Here is a 22,949-nt window from a genome sequence, read left to right as displayed (position 1 = left end):
GTTCACAGAATCAGCATTGCTGACAGATGGTCATCTAGCCTCTGCTTAAAAACCTCCAAAGAAGGCGAGCCCACCACCTCCCGAGGAAGCCTGTTCCACTGAGGAACTGCTCTAGCTGTCAGAAAGTTCTTCCTAATGTTTAGCCAGAGACTCTTTTGATTTAATTTCAACCCATTAGTTCTGGTCTGACCTCCTGGGGCTACAGAAAAAAACTGCACCATCCTCTATATAACTGCCCTTCAAGTAATTGAAGACGGTTATCATATCACCTCTCAGTCATGTCCTCCTCAGGGTAAACATACCGAGCTCTTCCAACCTTTCGCTAACCTAAGCTCATACTGAGCATTAGCTTTTCTAGCACTCTCCCTACAAGTACTGGTTATTTGTTTATATTTATTTTGGTTATAAGACCTTCCCTTCCATTGCCTAAATGGCTCTTTTATATTTTTCAAATCTTTAGAAAGCTTGTTTATGGAGCCACCCTGGCTTCTTTAGGCTCCTCTCATTTTTCCTTTTCATATGACTCGTTTGTGATTGTGCCTTCAATATGTCACTTTTAAGAAACTCCCACCCCTCTTGAACTCCCTTCTCCTTAAGTATTTCTGACCATAGGATTCTACCCAGCATAACTACGTTTGTTAAAATTTGCTTTCCTAAAGTCCAACCTATATGTCTGACTACACAAAGCTTTTCCCATGCCCAAGATTGTAAGTTCCAAAATTACACTACTACCCAGGGTATCCACTACTTTCACCTCGTCAACCAGTTCTTCCCTGTTGGTAAGAACCAAGTCCAAGATAGCAGACCCCCTTGTTCCCCTCTCCACTTTCTGGAAAATGAAGTTGTCAGCAAGACAAGTCAGGAATTTATTTGATCTTTCACTTTTAGCAGAGCTGAACTTCCAACAGATATCCAGGTAATTGAAATCTCCTATGATCACTGTATCCCATCTCTTTGAGAACTTTGTGATCTGATATAGGAATGTCTTATCCAAGACCTCTGTCTGGTTTGGTGGTCTATAGCAGACCCCCACCATAATATCACTATTATTTTTTACTCCTTTTATTTTTACCCAGAGACTCTTAATTGAACTTTCATGCTCAGATTCATGTATTTCTTCACAAGTATACACATCCTTGACATATAATGCTACTTCCTTATTTGTCTATCCCTTTTAAACAAGCTGTACCCCTCAATCCTAATATTCCAGTCATGAGTGTCATCCCACCAAGTTCCAGTAATGCCTGTTCGATCATAGTCCCCTTCCTATTCCTCCTGCTTGTTTCTCATACTCTGCATATTAGTGCAGAGACATCAGAATCCATGGTTTACGTGCCCTGAGGATTTCGTTTCTGGGCTTATCATGAGTTAATGTTTCCTTGCATTTGTGCCACTCCCCATAAATTTTTAGTGTTCTCATCTCCAGTTATTGGCATCATACTAGGCTTTGAATTTTTGTCTTGTTCCCCCATGGGATTTAGTTTAAAGCCCTCTTTATCAGGTTTGCAAGGGTATTACCAAACATATTTTTCCTACTCTCATGAGGTGCAAACCATCTCCTGAAAGTTTCATCTCAAAAGTGTGAGCCATGGTCCAAAAATCCAAATCTTTCCTGATGACACCATCTACATAGCCAGTCATTTATTCACAGTATTCTTTATTCCCTTCCTAAGCAACAACCTTTGACAGGAAGGACTGACAAAAACAAAACCTGTGCTCCCAGGTTGTGCTCCCACACCTGTGCTCCCACTTTTTACCCAGAGCCACGTAGTCTCTTGTAATATGTTCTGGGCTGTGCCGGGCAATAGAATTTGTTCCCACATGGATTAGTGAGAATGGATAATCATCTGTGGGCTTGATTAGTCTTTCTACCCTTTCCGACACACCCTGGATGCGTGTATCAGGTAGAAAGCATATCTCTCAAGATGATGTCTGGTCAGCACACTTTAGCCTCTACCCCTCTCAGTAGGGAATCCCCAATTACCAGCACATGTCTCTTCCTATTTTGGGGAGTGGAAGCTCAATTCTGCTCATCCACAGGAGCTGGAGAAATTTCCTTCAAGCTTCAGGGGGGCTGGGGGAGTAGCCCTTATTCCAATGGTCCAGAAGCAATGTCTATGGGGAGATCCTGGAACCGATTGCTTAGCACCAGAGGATGTCTCCTGATTTTCCTGCTCCTGTGGGTTACATTCTTCCATGCACCCTCCTCCTGTGTTGGGTGCTCCTCCATTAGATGATATACCATTCTCTCCTCCTCCTGGTGCTCTCTCAAGAGTGCTTCATGCATTTTGGCCATGAACTCTTCCCCTTCCCTTATAAAATGGGAGTGTGGACAAACATGCCTCAAGTCCCTGTATCATCTCCTCCAGTAGGGCTACCAACTCACACTTGCTGCCAGTGTAATTGCTGTTACCCTCAGGTAAGAATATGAACATGCCACAGATATTGCATGTCACTGCCTCAGCTCCCTCACCAGCCATGCTACTGCGATCCATTGCAGAAATGGTTCAGTTTTTTTCTGCACTTCCCTGATAACTCCCCTGACAAATGGCCTCAACTCCCTGCTTGCAGAAGCAAAAAGCTTAACACATATAGGATGTACAAACCTCTCAGCTTCTTACAGGGACCCCAGGCCTGACCCCCAGACTAACAGCCCTTGAGCTCTCACCCTTCGGCTTGTGCCAAAGGCTCACTTTTGACAAGTTCAAGGCTCACCCAGCAGTCAGCCACAGCCAAAGCAGACCTTTAAGCCTTTAACAACTTCTTTTCATGAATTCTCTCAAGTTCCTGCCACACTGATCTGGCTGTTGGGAACTTAAACACCTTTAGAAATTGCCTATCAGAGAAACAGATACTCTCGCTTGTTCACTTCTGCGGTCCCATGTAGCTTAGTCTTCTCCCTGGGCTGGTCTTTGAGTCTCCATGTCTTTCCACAATCCTTTCTCCAGTAGATGGGCTTTCCTGTTCTCCTTCCAAATCTGGTAATTGTTCTCTGAAAGCTTGTCAATGAAGGAGCCATGCTATGCACCTCAGGTGGTGGACATCTTAGTTCCTTTGTTCTCGCCCACTTGTCAGAGCCTCCAGCTATCTGATCTGGGCCAACATAACCCTTTGATGGCAGAGTGATTAACACAGCAAAGTTTCACAATCGAATTAAGATGTAGATAAATGTTTATTAAGGAACTACATAATAGACAGCAAAGATTAGAGAAGTCTCCTAACTACATAACTAGCTGAAAGCAGCGACAGAGTGGCTGAGTGACTTCCAAGAAGAAGGATGTTGCCCTAAGAATATCAGTCTGGGACAGCCAAGAAAGGACACTTAAAAGGATGGTAAATTGTTTCCAATATCCTGTCTAACTGCCCACATCCTGCCCCCTGCAGGGTATTATTCTCTATCTTTGTACACCAGACATACTTTCAAGTATAAGCATAACAACAGTGTTAGTTTTCAGTGAGTAAGACATGTTGAATAATTTACAAAATTATGAGGCAACATATTTTGACAATTATTTTTAAAACTGGTTCCTATGTATGATGTATTTTGCATCTACTATCAGTGCAACACATCAAGAACTTCTGAGAACTCTTCACCAACTGGAAGTGGAAAGTGCCATCAAGTCAGAGCTGACTTATGGCGACCTCGTAGAGTTTTCAAGGTGTCCAGAGCTGGAGTTAGCAGGAACCGCTCGACACAACTCAGCCCCGGGCTTATTCAGCCCGAGGACCCATGACAGGCAAAAAGCAAGCCACAGCATCTGCTGCCTCCTCTGCAGCGTCTCTAGCACTGCGCCCCCCCTCTGCCAAACAGCTGATTTGCGGGGAAAGCCAAGAACGGTCCAGGCTGGCCGGACAGAGGTCCAGTGCTGCCGAGCCCTCCCCCAGGACTTCCCAGATGCAGCTGGCAGAACCTACCCATAGTGCCCTAACAGCCCCACTGAACCGCACCTTACCTGGGGCAAAGTGAGGGGCAGTGGCTCAGTGGTAGAACATCTGCTTGACATGCAGAAGGTCCCAGGTTCAGTCTCTGGCTCCCCTTCACCAACTACTAGTTCCAAAAACCTGTTCAGCCAAGTACTTAACTGATTCACGAGCTTTAAAAGAAACAAAACTGATGCAAGTGCTTTTATTTAACTGACGAGTGAAGAGGGCCAATAACATTCCAGCCATCTGTAGGAACTCTCTAGAGCTCTTTTTATCAATTTATAGTGCTCTTCCAATTCCAATTCCCACCTGAATTTGGGCTCCTCTATCAAGAGATAATAAGGTAACCTTTACCCACAGTTTTGAGATTAAAAAGCTAACTTTTCTTAAACACTTCTGGTTTCTATTTCTGCAGTTATACCACACAGAGTAGCTTCAGGATTAAGAATCTACATCTTTGGTATGGGAAAAGGGAAAAACGCAAGACAATGAAAGTCACTTTTAGCATTTATTGATAAATACAACTGACATTCCAGGAAATTCCTCTCTTGTAAAAAAGTGTGTCACTCCTTGCTGTGGCCTGATGGGCTGGCTTGACGACCACAAAGTGATACAATTATTTCTTCTTACTTTAATGACGCTACATAGAACTGAAATTACAGCTATTATCATTATCAGTCATAAACATCTGGCATTAATATAGCACATCAAATGTTCAACATTGATCACATACATTCTCAATAAAAGGTCTGTTAAGTGGTTCTTTACCCTTTGACAGCAGTGTGCTTTGCTGCAGCTTCATCCCATGGTGCTGCTGTAAAGGTTAAAGACCCAACTTTATGTGGACAGGACCAATCGCACAGGTCTTTCCCATTTTCTTTTTATAATATAAACCATCTTTTAAAAATAATTATTAGGAAGAGGTAAACAGAGTAAAATAAACAAGTGAGACACTGTCAGTTCTGATCTCAAGACCTTTCCCCACAGTCAGCAATAATGAGTTGGAGAAGAAAAGGAGTAGCAGAGTAGGAATGAAGGAGAAACAGTGTAGGCAGTAACTGAAGGCACTGCTGAAAGAACAAAATGGATAGTGTAACTTTTCATTTTATTTTATACCTTTCTATTCCCCCTCCCTTCCACTTGCAGAATAAGGCAATAATAAAATCTCACTTACACTGGGATGTTTTCAAAGGCATCTTCAAAGCTCTCCTGTAAATTTAGTGAGAATAAATTGTTAGTAAGCTGAAGATATACTGAATTAAATGACAGCTATCTTGTTATAAAAATTAAGTAGCCAGTTTCCTTAAATATTAGATTGTACATTCATACTGAACTCCTAATCTACCCTGACAACAGGGGATACCTAACATTTCCCCCCAAAACTGTTTTTTCTGATCAAAAGCACCCTTCCAAAGCTGTTTTTCCATCCAGAAGGGAAAAGATATGGTAGGGGCAAATATGAACGTGTCCTGTACCAGTCACATGAAACTGAGAAATTCTAACCAGAAGACAAATTCTTTTAGAATTTGACGTCTCTGTTAAATGGAACATAATGTTACTCTTAACATAAAGCACATATCATTATACTATTAAAAAGTTTTATGCAAAAGTGCGCTAGAATCCAAGCAATCATTTTCTTGAGAAAACAATCTACCTATTTCAAATGTATCAAATAAATACTGAAAAAGGTTAGCTCACAGCACAACCCTAAGTGGGGGGCGAAGGTGCACAGGGGCGGACTGACCCATATGGCAGCATATAGAATCATAGAATCATAGAGTTGGAAGGGACCACCAGGGTCATCAAGTCCAACCCCCTGCACAATGCAGGAAATTCACAACTACCTCCCCCCCACACCTAGTGACCAGCAGATGGCCAAGATGGCCTCCCTCTCATCATCTGCCTAGGGTCACAGAATCAGCACTGCTGACAGATGGCCATCTAACCTCTTCTTAAAAACCTCCAGGGAAAGAGAGCTTACCACCTCCCGAGGAAGCCTGTTCCACTGAGGAACCGCTCTAACTGTTAGAAAATTCTTCCTAATGTCAAGACGGAAACTCTTTTGATTTAATTTCAACCCGTTGGTTCTGGTCCGACCTTGGGCAACAGAAAACAACTCGGCACCATCCTCAATAGTACTTGAACATGGTTATCATATCCCCTCTCAGTCTTCTCCTCTTCAGGCTAAACATACCCAGCTCCTTCAACCTTTCCTCATAGGACTTGGTCTCCAGACCCCTCACCATCTTTGTTGCCCTCCTCTGGACACGTTCCAGCTTGTCTACATCTTTTTTAAATTGTGGTGCCCAAAACTGAACACAGTACTCTAGTTGAGATCTAACCAGAGCAGAGTAAAGCGATACCATCACTTCACGTGATCTGGACAGTATACTTCTGTTGATGTAGCCCAAGACTGCATTTGCCTTTTTAGCTACCGTATCACACTGCTGACTCATGTTCAGTGTTTGGTCTACTAAGACCCCCAAGATCCTTTTCACACACACTACTGCTCAGACAAGTCTCCCCCATCCTATAATTATGCATTTGATTTTTTCTACCTAAATGCAGAACTTTACATTTGTCTTTGTTGAAGTGCATTTTATTAGTTCTAGCCCACTTCTCCAGCCTGTCAAGATCATCCTGCATCTTGGCTCTGTCTTCTACCGTATTTGCTACCCCTCCCAATTTAGTATCATCTGCAAATTTAATAAGCATCACCTCTATTCCTTCATCCAAATCATTTATAAAGATGTTGAACAACACAGGGCCCAGCACAGATCCCTGAGGAACTCCACTAGTCACTTCTCTCCAAGTGGATGAGGAACCATTAACTAGCACTCTTTGGGTACGATCTGTCAACCAGTTTCAGATCCACCTAACAATAATAGGATCTAAACCACATTTTCCCAATTTGTCAACTAGAATACTATGCGGAACCTCATCAAAAACCTTACTGAAATCTAGATACACTATATCTACAGCATTACCCTGATCCAGCAAGGTAGTAACTTTCTCAAAAATATCTGCCAGATATGCCGGAATAAAGACTGTCTATGCCGGTGCAGAGCACCAGCACAGCTGCTCCGTTTTTGCACGCTAGTGCAGCTGCTGTGCAGGGTGCTATGCCAGAGTAAAAGCTTCAGGGAGCGGGACTGACATTAGTCAGTTCCCTCTGCCCTTCGAGATGGGGAACCCACTTTTTCCAGCGCAAAAATGCACCATCAAAAACAGCCACACAGTCCATAGGGCTCCACGATAAGGGTTATTTTAATGCCCTCCACTGGCACAACCCAGCCCACATGGTTCAAAGCTTAGGATGCCCCTTAGGATGTTGACTAGGGAGAGACCAATGGGAAGGCTTTTTGGTGCCCACCAAACCCACTCCCCAGTAACCAATGGCTTCCCCCACACCCGCTGTCAGTGATGATGATGGAAAGGCCTGTAGCAGGCTCCCTGTCCACTGGATTTGAAACGTGTCTCCCAGAGAGTGTGGTTCTCATGCACCCAGGGAGCAGGAGGACTTGCATTTCTTGTTCTGACTGGGGGCAAATAGCTCTACAGTCAGTGTTCCCAAGGAGAGGATAATCAGAGCAAGACAAACTCAGGTGAGCTCACATTTGTGAGGTGCTAATGGGGTGTGACTGAGGAAGTCTGCTAGTCCGTTGTCAACCCCTGATATAAGAATGGTCTGAATGGAAACCTTTTTGTAAATTACCCATTCCCAAATCAGGGTAGATATGTGGCATAAAAATTGGGAGGACATGCCGCACTGTCTATGTAGTACATGGTTGTCAGCTTGTCTGGGGCTATTTGTATACTTTTGCCAGTGACATGTTTGTGTAAGGCCAGTAGGCTGTTGTACACTGCTTTGCGTTCCAGCGCATTGATGTACATGTGCATCTTTTGGGAAGACCATGTCCTGCTGACTCCAACTCTCCCTATGTGTGTACTCCAGCCTGAGAGGGAGGCACCTGTGGTTAGCACAAATTGTAGTATGGGGGGGATGAATCAGGACCCCTGCAAAAAGGTTGTCAGTTAGGGTCTACAAGTGTGGGGCTGTAACCACCTATGTTAAGATGTTCAGATTTTTGGACTGGTGGTGGCAGAGGGGGTTGAATGCTCTGACAAACCACAACTGGAGTCAGTACATACCTAGCCTTACAGTGGTACCACTGATGTGGTAGAGGCCATTAACCCCAGTAATCTTTGGATCAGGATAGCAGGTTGGAAGTGAGACTTTTGGCACTGGAATATGTACAGTATGATTGCTAGGATTCATTATGGTGCTGGAAAGGCCCTGACTAGGGTGGAATCTAGGATGGCCCTTTGTGTTGGTTCCAGCTTGGATTTCTTTTTATTGACTTGTAAATCTAATGTTTGGAGTACCTGCAGTGTAAAGTGTAAGTCTGGCAGGAACTTTAATTTTGAATTGGCCAGATGTTGAGGTACGGGTATATCTCACATCCCCATTTCCTAAGGTGAGCGACTACTACTGCTACCACTTTGGTGAATACCCTCGGTATTGTAGCAAACCTGAAGGGGAGGACTCTGTGTTGGAATTGACGGGAACTGCATTGGAAGTGGAGGCACGTGGTGATCTGGCCTTACCATGACATGGAAATATGTGTCTTGTAAGTCAAATGTTACAAACCATATGCCCTGGAGTAACAGAGAGAGGACATGGCAACTGATATCATTCTGATCTTTTTTATTGACAGGAACTTGTTTAGTCCTCTCAGGTTACAATTGGTCTAACTCCTTCTCCTTTTTTAATGACCAAAAAGTACCTGGAATAGAACCCTGAGATTCGATCTTGTGCAGGCACTTCACTGACTGCTTTCTTGCCAAGGAGACTGTCGACTTCTGCTAGGAGTTCTAGAGAGGAGGTAGGATAAAAGGGGAGTGTAGGCTGGAAAAGAGGCAAATCTGATGGCTCACCCTGCTGACATGATGCTGAGCACCCATTGGTCTTGGGAGATGTCCTGCCTGATGATTTGGTGAGGACTTAGTCCCTCTGTTGTTACATGCACAGGGAGTGGGCTATAATTGCCAAAAAAGGAATCTCCTCCTCTGCTGGACCTTAGGCTGATTGACAGGCATGTAAGCAAGTTTATTGGAGTATGAGGGATGAGACAGTGGGTGGGCCTGTTCCTCTGGGCTGAGCAGTATGGCCTGAAGAAAGGCCTGGATTTTGAAGTAGGCGAGGTGAAGGGGATCACCCGCAGTGACATAGCCAAAAACTGGTCTTTTTGCATTTTACTGAGAACTTAATTAGTAATGGTGTTAAACAGGTGTGTGCTTTCAAAGGGTACATCTCCGATTCTGTAGTAGGTTTCTTGTGGGAGCGCACTGGACCTGTGCCAGGAGTGGCCATGTAATGCTATAGCAGGGGAAAGGCTGCTTGCTGAGCAGTCCGCTGAGTGTTCAGCTGTGGAAATTTGCTGCTTTGACAACTCTCATGCTTCTAGGACTAAGAGTTTTGCCAGCTTGAGTTTGTCTTCAGGCAGCATTTCTAAGTATTAGGCAATGCTATCTCAAAGGAAGAGCTGGTATCAGGTCATGATACATTGGTAATTGGTGATTTTGAAGCCAAGAGTAGAAGAGGCGTAGATTTTCCTGCCTGTCCTGTCTAGTTTATGGCACTCTCTGTCGACAGAGGATGAATATTGAGTGCCTTAAGTTTTCCCTTGGGTGTAGTCTGCTACCAGGGAGTTGGCAGTGAGATGCTGGAAGAAGAAAACGCATCCTTCCTGCTTGGTTCTGTATTGATTCCTAATAAGTTTAGCAGGAGCCAACACCGATGCTGTAGACAAGGACCAACAGTGACCCCAAGTAGGCCATCATAACTGGGAATATGATGGCATCTGTTATTATCAGGATGAATACATTGAATACTAGATCTGTTGCCCTCACTGGGGCACATAAGACATTGATTTCAAGCGATCTTGCTGTTTGGAATAGTTGTTTTGTTATAGATGTGAAGAACTTAATTGGGGGAGTACGAGCACAGTTCCATCTTCAGAGGAAGGCTCGGAGGCGTAATCCAGTTCCCCATCTTCAAAACTAGAATCAAAGTCACCATCGAACTCCCCTAGCATGTTCATCTCCTCATGGGGTTCTTGTGGAAGACTACAATCATCGATGCGGTACAGTTCTGCTTCCGCTTGGTCGGAACTGAGAAGAGCGTATAGATCCCAGCCCTGGTCATAGTAGCCATACTGAAGGGTTTTGGCACAGTGATCAAGACGTCAAATATAATTCTGTCGGAACAGATTGGGGAGGTGGTTCCAAACAATGAGATGAAGGGAGCTGACAACATGGGATGGATGGTTCCAAGCCCTGGACTTCACCCTCCAAAACAGAGTGGGACAGTGAATGACCCAACCAAGAAGACATTCTCAGAATGGGCACTGACTCTCTGACCAGTTTCACTGAGGTTTTGTGGGGGACCAGGTCCTTATGATGAGGACTGGAAGGAGTAGACAATGACTTTGACTGCTTCTCTGAATGTTAATGCTTGTACCTAGCCTTCTTCAACAGTGGGGTTCACTCTGGGAATGTAGGGACTGAGCCTGTGGGTTTTCCCATAGGCTTACTTTTGTCTGGAATGATTGGTTTTGAACTGTTGGAAAACAGAGTTGCTTTCCTGTAACTGTTGTTCATCGAGTGGTCCTCTTTGCAGGCACACAAGGGAACTCCACATGTGCACGCCAGCTGCAGAGAGCCTGCTACAGGCTTTTTCATCATCATCACTGACAGCGGGGGGATGCCATTGGTTACTGGGGAGTGGGCTTGGTGGGCACCAAGGAGCCTTCACATTGGTCTCTCCCTAATCAACATTCTGAGGGGCAAAGCACCAGCACAGCTGCTCCATTTTTTGCATGCTAGTGCAGCTGCAGTGCAGGGTGCTATGCCAGAGTAAAAGGTTCAGGGAATGAGACTGACATTAGTCAGTTCCCCTCTGCCCTTTGGGATAGGGAACTTTCCCTTTTTCCGGAGCAAAATTGCACCATCAAAAACAGCTGCACAGCCCATAGGGCTCCATAAGGGTTATTTTAATGTCCCCCACTGGCACAGCCCTGTCTACATGGTTCAAAGTGGGGAGCATCCTTCCCTCAGTTCTCCTTCTGCTGCCATGGTATCCAGACCCACCAGGCAGTGAGTCAGCCCACAATGGGGAAGGGGGGAGGGATGTCTTCCTGCAAAGGGGACCACTCGATGAACAACAGTTACAGGTAAGCAACACTGTTTTCATCTTCGTGGCCTCTTTGCAGTCCCACATGGGAGATTAGCATACTCACTTACTGTGGAGGTGGGTGTGAAAGCTGTTCACTGTAGAATGGAACTCAACACTGCTTTCCCCACAGCAGAATCCACTCCAGCATCGACGTCCAAGAGGTAGTGCCGGACGAACGTCAAAGGTGTGGACCATGTTGCAGCATGGCAGATGTCCTGCAGATCCACATGGGAGGCAAAGGCAGCCGAAGAGGCATGAGCCCTGGTTGAGTGCGTGTGGATTGGAAGCAGACATTGTTTTCCCGGTTCAGAATAGGCCCTCTTAATGGCCGAAACCACCCACCGGGATAATGTCTGATTGGAGACACTCTTACCCTTTGTGCTGGCTAGCTGCCAACTCCTGGGTATCAGCTCACAGAGTCTCTGAATTATAGATACAAGCAGCAGTGAGAGTTTACAGCAGTGTCAGAAATTTGGTCCGTTTGTCAAAGCCACAAATCAGAGTCCAGTACTTGCCAAATCAGTGTCACACTTCATTTGTCCAGATAGTTGGTCCAAGGTCAAGGGTGATAGAGAGTCAGAGGTCCAAGTAGCCAGTCCAAGGTCACAGGTCACGGAGAGTCGTTCAGGCATAGGAGTCAGCACGTTACCCAGGTATGCACTGCACTGCTTCCTCCTCTCTGGGCTGTTCAGCTGTGGCTTTTCTGGCATATTGATTCCACGTCAGTCCTCCTCCTACGAGGACTCGCTGTTCTGCTGCTGTTCCAGCACACGCCGGTAGGCTTCGAGCCGTGCACTATGTCTTTTAGCCACCAGTGCCTTTCTCTGCTGTTGCCTCCACCTGTCAGCCTTTGATGCTGCCTCAGTAGCTTGAGGGCTCACAGCTGGGCCACTGGGTCCAGGCTCTGAGCAGGATGGGGATGGTTCTGCCATGACTTCTGACTGCAAGTGCTGTGCATGCTCTGGAGAGCCACCAGCTTCAGGGCTGTCAGCCTCCTCGCAAGGCTGTGCTGAGTCAGGCCCCACTTCAGGCTGCGAAGTCAGAGGCAGCTCCAGTGGGCTAAATTCTCCTGGTAGAGTTCCTCCTCTGAGGAGGGCCCATTCTCCAGGGACTGCCCCATGGCACCATTGTTGGGCCCTGCAAAACACATGAATAAAGACATATCTTGTCTAAACTGACGTGTGCGATCTAAATAAAATAACAGGGCCCTCCTGACATCTAGAATATGTAGGGACCTATCTACCTGAGACTGAGGGTCGGGATAAAACATAGGCAAAACAATATCCTGGGACATGTGGAAATTGGACACAATTTTGGGCAAGTGATCCAAACCTCAGGACCACTTTGTCCCTGTGAAATTTAGTAAAAGGGGCGTCATGGTGCAGAGCCCTCAAATCCCCAACCCTATGGGCTGATGCAGTGGTTCTCAACCTTTTTCGAGTCGCGACCCCCTTTTACAATTGCCAAGTAACCTGTGACCCTCATCACATTTGCATAAATTTGCATAAATGACATTTTCAATAGGATAAAGAAAACTTGTTTTTTGGGGGGCAGTCCAGGGTATCCATATATATAATTACTTTAAATTTTAAAGTTTAAAACAAACAAGCAAACGGTACTACCACCTGTTGCGCAGTGGCTGTGACTGTGTGGTGCGGCAACCTTTCCTGGCACGGAGGAAAGAGTGCCTCTGAGCATGCACTGCGTTCCTTGTCCTCCCCTCTCTCCCCAAAAACTCTTCCAAGCAGGCCGGGGCTCTCGCGAGGAAACCCCCTCTCTTGTGACTGGGACACTGCTTTTGCACAGAACTGCAGTTATCCCTCAAAGCGGAGCTCCGTTTAATCACCTCACGAGAGCGAAGGGCCAGGAAAGAGCTGAGGGCCGCTTATCCCTCTCGGACTTTTCGTGCCTTTTTCTCCCCTCCGCCAGTCACCGCTCCTTCTGTGCCTCACCGAACCTGCGCGCTCGAGGGGGAAATCCCGAACTGCACATGCACCTCAACTCTCTCCCCCTTGGCCTTGCCAGAGTGGAACTGATGACTCAGGGCAGAAAAACAAAGCCACACTACAGACATGCGAACTTGGATTCCAGGCTGAAGCTCCCGCCCCACCCGAGTGCGGCTAAAAGTAAAAACAACGTGGCTGTAGCGGCCTCAAGGGGGAACGCCCTCTTCTCCTCCGAGACCTGAACTGGCCAAGCCAGGGGAGCTTCCTCGGCCTCCCACACATCCTGCCGCATCATCCGCCCGGCGCAGGTACGACTGCGCCCAGGGCTGGCCCGCCCGCCTCTGAGCTGGGCAGTGGGGCTACAGCTGATGTGCGGCGGCACCCCGTCGCGTATCTGCAGCCCGGCTCCTTCTGGCTGTCGGTCGGCCAGTTCCTCACCTCTCTGCTTGGGGTCTTCCCTGCCCTCGCGAACGGATCAGGGTTAAAGGGCATCTGGGTTAGTCCTGGACAGCCTGGAGTGGGGGCTGTCCCAGGACAGTGGCGGCGACCCCCCAGAAAACACTTCGCGACCCCCTTGGGGGTCCCGACCCCCAGGTTGAGAACCACTGGGCTGATATAACGTCTACAAGGAAGGCTGTTTTATAGGATAGAATGTCCAGGGGGCAAGAAGCCATCGACTCAAAGGCCTTCCGCATCAACTGGGCCAGAACCAAAGACAGGCTCCATTGAGCCACAGGGGGCTTCACTGGGGGATACATATTAAGGTTTCCCTTAAGGAATTTTTTTGCATTGCGGGTGTGAGAACCGAGAACCCGAATCAATGCCCACATGGGATGCTGAGATGGCTGCCAGGTGGACCATAATGGACATATTAGAAAGGCCCTCGTCCTTGAGAGACAAGAGATAATCAAAAACCCTGGCAAAGGAACAGATATCGGGGCGATGCCATTAGCACTAGCGCATTGAGAAAAACGAGTCCACTTGGCATTGTAAGACCATCTAGTGGAGGGTTTCCTAGAAGACAACAGGACCTCTGCCACCCTATCAGACGATTGGTCTACTGTAGGATGAGCTAGGCAGTCAGGTGTAAGGAGGGCACATCATGGTGACGAACGCTGCCCATTGACAGAAGGTCCTCCTGCGGAGGGAAGTGTAGGAATCGACCTTTCGCTAACTTCCACAGAAGGGGGAACCACGGCCATTTGAGCCAATACTGGGCACTCAGAATGATGCAAGCCCGATCCGGGTGTATCTTTGCTACTGTCCTTCCCAGTAGGAGGAATGGAGGAAAAGCGTACACGAGACCGCTACCCCAATGGATCTGGAATGCGTCCCCTATGGACCCTGGGACTCCCACCGCCCTGGAACAGAAGGTGGGGCATTTGTTGTTGAGGGACGAGGCGAATAGATCTATGCTCGGAGTGCCCCATTGGGCAAAAACAAGGGAAAGGTACACTTCCCCTATGGACTACTCATGGTGCAGGGCAACATCCCGACTGAGGGCATCCGCATCTACATTAGAGACTCCCGCAATATGCATGGCAGAAAGGGACACGCCGTGGGCAATGGCCCATTCCCATATCTGCATGGCCTCTTGGCAAAGGACCATGGAGCAGTGCCTCCCTGCTTGCACAGGTAATACTTTGTGGCCGTGTTGTCGATGGCCACCATGACGCTGAAGCCGGCAAGAAGTTCTGAAAAAGAAGCAAGAGCTTATCTCACTGCTCTGAGCTCCAATACATTAATATGCAGCTTTGATTCTGCTGTAGACCATCTCCCTTTCACTGATAGTTCTTGGCAGTGTGCCCCCCAACCCCGAAGGGAGGCATCAGTGAACAATTGAAAATCATGCGATGAAACCCCAAAGTGCATTCCCTTTAGAACAGGGGTGGAGAACCTTTTTCCTGCCAAGGGCCATTTGGATATTTATGTCATCGTGGGCCATACACAATTATCAACTTAAAAATTAGCCTGCTATATTTGGTCAAACATTTAGCCAAGAGGCAAAACCGGAGATGGCTCCAAGTGTCTGCCACATAGAGCAACTGGCTTTTGAGCTCTGCCGTCCCCAGCTGGGCCCAAGAATCATAGAATCATAGAGTTGGAAGGGACCACCAGGGTCATCAAGTCCAACCCCCTGCACAATGCAGGAAATTCACAACTACCTCCCCCACACACCCCAAGTGCCCAGAAGATGGCCAAGATGCCCTCCCTCGCATGAACTGCCTAAGTTCATAGAATCAGCATTGCTGACAGATGGCCATCTAGCCTCTGCTTAAAAACATCCAGGGAAGGAGCACTTACTACCTCCTGAGGAGGCCTGTTCCACTGAGGAACCACTCTGTTAGAAAATTCTTCCTAATGTCAAGATGGAAACTCTTCTGATTTAATTTTAACCCGTTGGTTCTGGTCCGACCTTCTGGGGCAACAGAAAACAACTTGGCACCATCCTCTATATGACAGCCTTTCAAGTACTTGAAGATGGTTCCTGTGTGAGGAGTGGCTGGTGAGGGAGCGGAGGCAGTGACGTGCAAGGTCTGTGGAATGTTTGTTTTCCTACCTGAGGGTAACTGTAATTACACATGCAGTAAGTGTAAGTTGGTGGCTCTGCTGGAGGAGAAAGTAAAGGGACTTGAGGCACGCTTGTCCACACTGCAAATTTTAAAAGAGGGTGAGGAGTTCATGGACCGAACTCTTGAAAGCTTCTTGAAAGGGCAAGAGGAGGAGGAGGGCCAAATAACTCAGAGTAGGGAGTGGGACCCACCTCAGGTGGAGAACATGTGGAAGAATGTTATTCATAGGAATAGGAAAGTCAGGAGACATTGTTTTATGCCTAGCACGGAAGAAATGATTACATTTCCCTTCCACAGTTGTGCAAATGTGTAGCACAAATTTATGACAATTAGTTGAACCAAACTGGTGACATATTTATTTACTTCTTTTACTTTTTCCCCAATAGGGATCCAAAGCAGCTTACATCATTCTCCTCTCCTTTATTTTATACTCACAACAATCTTGTGAGGTAGGTTAGGCTGAGAGTATGTGGCTTCCATGGCAGAGAAGGGTATTTGAACCAGGATATCCTAGATCCCAGTGTAATGCTTTAGCTGCTACACAATACTGGCCACCACACTTGTTGGCATAAAGGCAAAAAGAAAATTTGGATTTGTAAGCAAAGGATGTATAAGCAAGTGGGCTAATATACTGCAAGCAGTGAGTGGATAAACTTTTGCTACTGTGTCAAATGCAAATTGACTACTTTGGATCTTCTAAGAATAGCTGGCCAGCAACCATTGATTCAATAATGGAAGCCATGGCCCTCAATTTGCAAGACCTAAGCAAAGCTGTTCATGATAGGCCATTCATACATTAGGTCACCATAACATGGAAGCGACCTGACAGCACTTAACACAAACAGCAACCATTCAGTTCTATCCTTAGACAAAATTAAACATATATTCAGACACAGCATTAGAATTAGGGTTGTCAACAGACCTGGGGGGGGGGGGAATGACTTGTCCCCTAATAGAGGGTTATTGGGCTATTATTTAACAGGTGGTGTCCTTTACCTCTTTTAACTGCCTATTTCCACTCATTAAGCCTCTATAGAAAGGACAGGACTTTTTTCTCTAGGCTTTATGGCAATCCTAATTATAATTCAGATTACATTAAAACCCACAGAGCTACAGCCATCCCTTTCTTCAAAGTTTTACAGCACAATCCTACAATGTTCAATGTTGCTTATTCTAAGGTATATGTGCACAGGATTGCACCCTTAGGGAACAATCCTAAACAGGACTGCCCAGAAGTTCCATGTTTTAATTAGGCTTTTAACTAGTAGGGTTGCCAATCTCCAGGTACTAGCTGGAGATCTCTTGCTATTACCACTGATCTCCAGCCGATAGAGATCAGTTCACCTGGAGAAAATGGCTGCTTTAGCAATTGGACTCTATGGCATTGAAGTCCCTCCCCTCCCCAAACTCTGCCCTCCTCAGGCTCTGCCCCCAAAACCTCCCGCCAGTGACAAAGAGGGACCTGGCAATCCTATTAATTAGGCAATCCTGAGACTTAAACTCAGCAGAACTGCTAAACAGTGTTCGTCACATCAGTGTCAAGTCAATTAACTGCATCCATGCAGGCAGGTTTAACTGGATTTCTGCAGCTGCATAAGCTCTTTATTCAAATTGTTTGCTACATAATTTTTATAATGGCGTAGATACTTCAGATGGTAATCTATACTTCAAATCGACATTGTATGTCGCTTTTATTTAAGAACAGTTTTACCTGGTCACTTCTAACTACTCTGATATAGGTTTCTTTCTGAAATGTCACAACCAATTTACAAAGAGAAAAATTCACAACCAAGACGAGCTGATGTCAAGTATTTTGAAATCCTATAAGAATATACTTAAATTCCTACCAAGGGACTTCAAAGGGACTTAGTGGGATTTCTCCTCCAGTTTTTAAAATTTTACTATATTAAGCTAATTATGAATCATAATTTTTTTTTCTTCATGGTCTGTAAAAAGTGTCATAGCTTGACATTTATTTTTAAATTAAGTTTTTACCAATTTATTTATTTATTTATTTATTGTTTCAATTTAGTAAATAGTTACTACCACAGTTACTAACACTATCAATGTGGTTCTGTACTAATGCATCTTTGTGTTTTCCAGATAAGATTACATAAATACTCAACACAGAACGCCATACTATATGATAAACTTATTCAACATGACACCACTGAAGTCAATACAAACCGAGGATAAAAATCAATAATTAAAATAAAAATTGGATTTTAAAAATGTAAATCAGATTTTTAATTTAAATGTGACTTTTTAAAATAAAATGCTTCTTGAGAAAAAATCTATTTAAAATAGTTTTCTATTTAAGATACATTATAGTCCAAAGGTTATCCATTGTGAAATAAGGATTCGTTTTTAATTATATAGCATGAGGCTATATATTCATTTCTGTAAAATGATTTTGGGAAATTTTTCTATCTATAAGATATTATGACAGATGCTTGGTTTTGCATTTCTCAAAACTGTGAATTTGTGTCTGCAGAGATAACATGCCTCTTCTTAACGGCAAAAATGTTATAAAATAAACATACAGAGTTGAGAAAAAGACCTTAATCTCCTTGTTCCTTAGCAAATCAATTTACACAGAATCAACCCCTTACCCCTTAATTTTCAAGAAGGTCAATGAATAGAGTTGGAAGGGACCACCAGCTGGCCTTATAACCAAAGAGGAATATAAAAAAATAACTAGTGCTCAGTATGAGTGTAATAGATCTGCTCAAGGATCTAAGTGTGAGGAGGAAGGGGCAAGCAGTAAAAGTGAAAAGTAAACTTTTTGAGCAGAATACTCCACAAGTCTTGGGTTCTTTGTGTGTATAGCCTGAGGTTTATCATATTATTCTCTTCCTGGAGGAGAAAACCTATAATGGCAGCAGGCCATAAAAAAGTGTAGAAAACCATTATTTAAATTCAGTCTTACTGACTAGTGATTTAAATTGATATGATTTCAATCAAATCCACCCGGATACAAACATTACAACAAACACACTTTCTTTGCTTGCAACTCTAACTTCTTTAATCTCTCTCATCTTCTAAACTGTAGAGCTTGATTTATTTTATTTTAAAAGCTTCTACCCTGTCTTTCACCCAATAAGAGCTAAGTCTAGCTTGTAGAAGGTAACAAATTTTGCACCTTAGATGGAGGTGAGAGGAGCACGTGAACACAGCAAACAAGGCACATTCATGCACAATACGGGCAATACTGAATTAGAGTTTGTTATGATGTCTGAATGTAGTCTTTGTATGACTGATTTAGTTTTGCAAGGGTTTGGGATAAATCTAGTTACGAACTTGGAAAACTAACTCTGTTCCTGCTGCAGTTATGTGAACTTAGGCTAGTGAGAGATGCTAAACACAACAAAAAAGGGTTCTTTTCCTATGTACAGAGTAAGAATAAGAACAAGATAAGCCCACTGCAGGGACCGGAAAGTGAAATTGTAACAGGAGATGAAGAGAGGGCAGAACTCCTCAATTCCTACTTTTCCTCAGTCTTTTCTTGCGAGGGAAGAGGTGCTCAACATGGCATGAACAGAACCCATGATGAGGGAAGGGATTTGCCGCCAAGGATTGGCATTGTGGTAGTGCACAAACACCTAGTCTCTTTAAATGAAACAAAGTCCTGTGGGCCAGATGAATTGCATTCAAGGGTACTTAAAGAACTTGCAGATGTAATTTCTGAGCCTCTGCCCATATTTTTTGAGACGTCTTGGAGAACAGGTAAGGTGCCAGAAAATTTGAGGCAGCCAAATGTTGTCCCCATCTTCAAGAAGGGGGAAAAGGAGGATCCGGGTAACTACCGACCCATCAGCTTGACTTCTATACCGGGAAATGTTTTTGAACAAATCATCAAACAGTCAGTCCTTGAGCATTTAGAAAGGATGGATCTGATTACTAAGAGTTAGCACGGGTTTCTCAAGAACAAGTCATGTCAGACTAATCTTTTTTGAGAAAGTTACTACCTTGCTGGATCAGGGGAGTGCTGTAGACATAGTTTATCTTGATTTCAGTAAGGCTTTTGATAAGTTTCCACATAGTATTCTTGTTGACAAATTGGGAAAATGTGGTTTAGATCCTATTTCTGTTAGGTGGATCTGTAACTGGTTGACAGATCGTACCCAAAGAGTGCTTGTTAATGGTTCCTCATCCACTTGGAGAAACGTGACTAGTGGAGTGCCTCAGGGATCAGTCCTGTTGTTCAATATCTTTATAAATTATTTGTCTGAAGGAATAGAGGAGACGCTTATTAGATACTAAATTGGGAGGGGTAGCAAATATGGTAGAAGACAGAGCCAGGATACAGGATGATCTTGACAGGTTGGAGAATTAGGCTAAAACTAAAAAAATGCACTTCAACAAAGATAAATGTAAAGTTCTGCATTTAGGTAGGAAAAATCAAATTCATAATTATAGGATAGGGGAGACTTGTCTCAGCAATAGTGTGTGCAAAAAGGATCTAGGGGTCTTAGTAGACCAAACACTGAACATGAGTCAGCAGTGTGATGCGGTAGCTAAAAAGGCAAATGCGATTGTGGGCTGTATCAACAGAAGTATAGTGTCCAGATCAAGCGAAGTGATGGTATCACTTTGCTCTGGTTAGACCTCACCTAGAGTATTGTGTTCAGTTTTGGGCACCGCAATTTAAGAAAGATGTAGACAAGCTGGAACGTGTCCAGAGGAGGGCAACAAAGATGGTGAGGGATCTGGAGACCAAGTCCTATGAGGAAAGGCCGAAGGAGCTGTTTAGCCTGAAGAGGAGAAGACTGAGAGGGGATATGATAACCATTTTCAACTACTTGAAGGGCTGTCATACAAAGGATTGTGCCGAGTTCTTTTCTATTGCTCACGAAGGTCGGACCAGAACCAACAGGTTGAAATTAAATCAAAAGAGTTTCCGTCTAGCCATTAGGAAAAATTTGCTAACACTGAGGGGTTCCTCAGTGGAACAGGCTTCCTCGGGAGGTGGTAAGATCTCCTTCCCTGGGGGGTTTAAAAAAAGGCTAGATGGCCATCTGTCAGCAATGCTGATTCTATAACTCTCAATAGCTATCAAACATCAACATATATTGTGCAAGAAATCAAGTCTAAACCACAATATGCCACATCACATACAACTACATATATACGCACAAAAAGTTACACACTCACAAAAAGTTGGTCACCCTCTAGGAGTGTCATGCATACAAAGAGTCTCTGGGACAATGCAGTTTTCCAATGCGTATAACTTGTTTTCTGTTCCTTTCCAGGTCTGAAACATCAGTAAGTGTATATCTTTTTGTTATCAGCTGAAGCTTTTCCAAAAAGCAGAAGGAGATGGTATCCTGGAGGGAACCTTTGAAAGATGCAATAATCATGGAATTGTATACTAGAAAATAACAGCACAAGGATAAAGACTGGGGAGAAGGACTGAGGAAAGACATGTGAAACAGCCATCTCCTTCTTCTTGCACAATATATGTTTCGTTCATGTTTGATAGCTATTGGAGTTGTTACTGTGTCAGACTTTTTACAGTCTAAATTTGTACAGTGGTGTTCTTTTGCTGATTCTATAACCTTCGGAAGATCATGAGAGGGAGGGCACCTTGGCCATCTTCTGGGCATGAAGTATGGGTCACTAGGGGTGTGGAGGGGAGGTAGCTGTGAATTTCCTGCATTGTACAGGGGGTGGACTAGATGACCCTGGTGGTCCCTTCCAACTCTATGATTCTATGACACTATTGGCCCACCTGCCAGGAAAGGGCAACATAGATAGTTGTTTGAATATCCTGAGTTAGAGCTATAAAAGTTTAGAGGAAGAAGAAGAGGAGGAGGAAGAGGAAGAAGAAGAGGAAGAAGAGGAGAAAGAGGAGGAAGAGGAAGAAGAGGAGGAGCAAGAAGAGGAAGAAGAGGAGGAAGAGGAGGAAGAAGAGGAGGAGGAGGAATAGGAGGAAGAAAAAGAAGAGGAAGAAGAGGAAGAAAAGGAAGAAGAGGAGGAGGAAGAGGAGGAAGAGGAGGAAGAGGAGGAAGAGGAGGAGGAGGAGGAGGAGGAAGAGGAGAAAGAGGAGGAAGAAGAAGAGGAAGAAGAGGAGGAAGAAGAGGAATAGGAAGGAGGAAGAAGAGGAGGAGGAGGAATAGGAGGAAGAAAAAGAAGAGGGAGGAAGAAAAGGAAGAAGAGGAAGAGGAAGAAGAGGAGGAAGAGGAAGAGGAGGAAGAGGAAGAAGAGGAGGAAGAAGAAGAGGAAGAGGAAGAAGAGGAGGAGGAGGAAGAAGAGGAGGAGGAGGAAGAAGAGGAGGAGGAGGAAAAGGAAGAAGAGGAGGAGGAAGAGGAAGAAGAAGAGGAAGAAGAGGAGGAAGAGGAAGAAGAAGAGGAAGAAGAGGAGGAAGAGGAAGAAGAAGAGGAAGAGGAAGAAGAAGAGGAAGAAGAGGAGGAAGAAGAGGAGGAAGAAGAGGAGGAAGAAGAAGAAGAGGAGGAGGGGGAGGGGGAGAAGGAGGAGAAAGAAGAGGAGGAGTAAGAAGAAGAAAAAGAGGGAGAGGAAGAAGAGGAGGAAGAGGAAGGAGGAGGAGGAGGAGGAGGAGGAGGAGGAGAAAGAGGAGGAGGAAGAAAAAGAGGAAGAAGAAAAAGAAAAAGAGGAGGAAGAAGAGGAAGAGGAGGAAGAAGAAGAGGTTTTTATATGCCGACTTTCTCTACCACTTAGGGCAGAATCAGACCGGCTTACAATCACCTTCCCTTCCCCTCCCCACAAGAGTGTGACTAGGCCAAGGTCACCCAGCTGTCTTCGCATGCAGGAGTAGGTGTTGGGGGAGAGTTTTACGGATACTGTGGACCACCAAAAAGACAAATAAGTGTGTTCTAGATCAATGGGAAATTTAAAGCACGGTTAGGCATGCGGAAAGATCAACATGGAAATACATTAACTGAATAGGACAAAATAAAAGAAAAGATGGGAACAATACACTGAAGAACTATACAGAAGAGATGAAAGGATGACAGATTCCTTCCAAGAATCTTTTGAAGAGGAACCTAGTTTTAGAAAGTTAAGTGAAAGCTGCACTGGCAGGGAGAGAGAGAGAGAATCCAAAGTTTTTGTGAAAAGAGGGTAGACATGTGAAGCCCCAGAACAAAAAAACAAACAAAATTGTCAGGGGATATTTTTAAATCTATTTTTCGCCTCTGAGAATTTTCTGGTGCTCAATTTGTTTTTTCTCACCCTAGTTCTATTGGTCTGCTGTCTATAGTCCTGGCCTTGATAACATCTCTCTGACTCCTTGTCCCATCATATCTCTGA

The 22,949-nt window shown here is 44.8% G+C and overlaps 1 protein-coding gene across 2 annotated transcripts in view; it reads right to left on the bottom strand.

Moving 5' to 3' along the window:
- The window catches only part of LOC130492897 (tetratricopeptide repeat protein 39B-like), a 68,414-nt gene extending 63,285 nt beyond the window's left edge, over window positions 1–5,129 (bottom strand). For both annotated transcript variants that reach the window (XM_056866662.1, XM_056866664.1), the window contains exon 1: window positions 5,099–5,129. The gene's annotated coding sequence lies outside the window, so the exon portion shown is untranslated. The remainder of the gene's footprint in view (window positions 1–5,098) is intronic.
- Between the last annotated feature and the right edge of the window lie 17,820 nt (window positions 5,130–22,949).

The sequence above is a fragment of the Euleptes europaea genome, unplaced genomic scaffold (assembly GCF_029931775.1).
Source record: "Euleptes europaea isolate rEulEur1 unplaced genomic scaffold, rEulEur1.hap1 H_1, whole genome shotgun sequence".
Taxonomy (NCBI): Eukaryota; Metazoa; Chordata; class Lepidosauria; order Squamata; family Sphaerodactylidae; genus Euleptes; species Euleptes europaea.
Note: the sequence above shows the minus strand (reverse complement) of the source record. Positions and strands in the feature narration are given on the sequence as shown.